Here is a 1,597-nt window from a genome sequence, read left to right as displayed (position 1 = left end):
AGTACAACCTGAAGAGAGAAGCCTGCTTCAAAGTGAGCTGTTTGTGCCCCTTCAGCCCAAGACCTTCTGGAGGGATAAGTCAGTAGAAGCTTCAAGGTCTGTGAGCTTCTGAGAAATGTAAGGAGAGACTGAGAAAACTATAAACTATGATTCACGTGTTCTCCTTCACGTGTGGAAGCATACTTGGATAGTGATACAACCACCAATGCTGTAAGAAGCCTCCTAAAACTTTGCAGTCTGAGATGGATAGTCACATCAAAAACCTCTGAACCCTCAGTTAGCATTGCTCCAGTGGGGATGTACTCACTGTGTGCGCCGGCTCTTTCCAGCCCAAGAAGGCCATGGCCAGCCTCTCTGGCCATGCCGAAGCCTTGTCTGCCTTCCTATTTACTTTGGGGCACCACCATCAAGGGTTGGCTCCAGCATCTACTGTTGCTGCCACTACTAGTTCAAGCACCATGCAGTTTACCTCATTTTCAAATGCTTCTACCTCCACTGCTCCTACTGGGGTCTCATTTGGTGCCCCAACAATTTTGGCTGGAACACTTGGTGGTACAACTTTGGGACTGGGATTAAAATTCCCTGGAGCAGGTGGAGCAGCTCCTGTTGCATCTACTACAATGTCAACCACCACCACCACAGCCACCAGGGGCTTTACCTTGAATCTAAAACCACTGACATCAACTGAGATTAATAACACTGTTCAGGTTGGCATTACTTCTATACCTTTTACTTTCACTGTTAATACAGTCATAACTACTGTGATGACCTATGGTCAGCTGGATGGTCTGGCAAACAAATGGAGCCTTGAGTTAGAGGATCAAGAGAAACATTTTCTTCACCAGGCCACCCAGGTCAATGCTTGGGACCATACATTGATTGAGAATGGTGAGAAGATCACTGCTTTACATGGAGAAGTAGAAAAAGTGAAACCGGATCAGAAAAGCCTGGAAAAAGAATTGGATTTTATCCTGTCACAGCAGTAAGAACTAGAAGATCCCTTGACCCTTTTAGAGGAGTCTGTAAAGGACCAGAGTGGGTCTATTTATCTGCAGCATTTAGATGAGGAACATGAGAGGACTTACTAGTTAGCAGAAAATGGAGATGCTCAGCTGAAACGAATGGCCCAAGATCTCAAGGTCATTATTGAGCACCTGAATACATTTGGAAGTCCTGCTGACACTACTGACGTGCTCCAGCAGATCTGAATTCAGCAAAATGCTGAATGCTCACATGGACAGTCTACAATGGATTAATCAGACTTCAGGTATGCTGCAAAGGAAGGTAGAAGAGGTAACACAAGTTTTCGAGCATCATCATTGCAAGGAGCAGGAGTGCAATGTCAGGATTGCTCTTGATTGAATGACCCTATCTTCAGCATGTTGTTTTTGGATTATACATTACCTACACATTTTGATGGCATTCATTAGAGTAGTATTTACGGTTACTATTCAATATTTGGTGGAAAAAAAGTGTGCATGTATTTTTTTCCACTTAGATGTTGTACTGTTGGGAACTACAGAGTTTGGCTTTTAGTATCAGCAAATCAAAACTATATCAGCTCTCCAGGCAGAAACCTATTTGATGTTAACTCTGT

The 1,597-nt window shown here is 43.7% G+C and overlaps 1 pseudogene across 1 annotated transcript; it reads left to right on the top strand.

Moving 5' to 3' along the window:
* Positions 1-341: 341 nt before the first annotated feature.
* Positions 342-1,362, top strand: LOC307189589 (nuclear pore glycoprotein p62-like; annotated as a pseudogene). The gene has a single exon. The product of its transcript is annotated as a nuclear pore glycoprotein p62-like (transcript).
* Positions 1,363-1,597: the final 235 nt, after the last annotated feature.

The sequence above is a fragment of the Stenella coeruleoalba genome, assembly GCF_951394435.1.
Source record: "Stenella coeruleoalba genome assembly, chromosome: 7".
Taxonomy (NCBI): Eukaryota; Metazoa; Chordata; class Mammalia; order Artiodactyla; family Delphinidae; genus Stenella; species Stenella coeruleoalba.
This window is presented reverse-complemented; position numbering and strand designations above follow the sequence as displayed.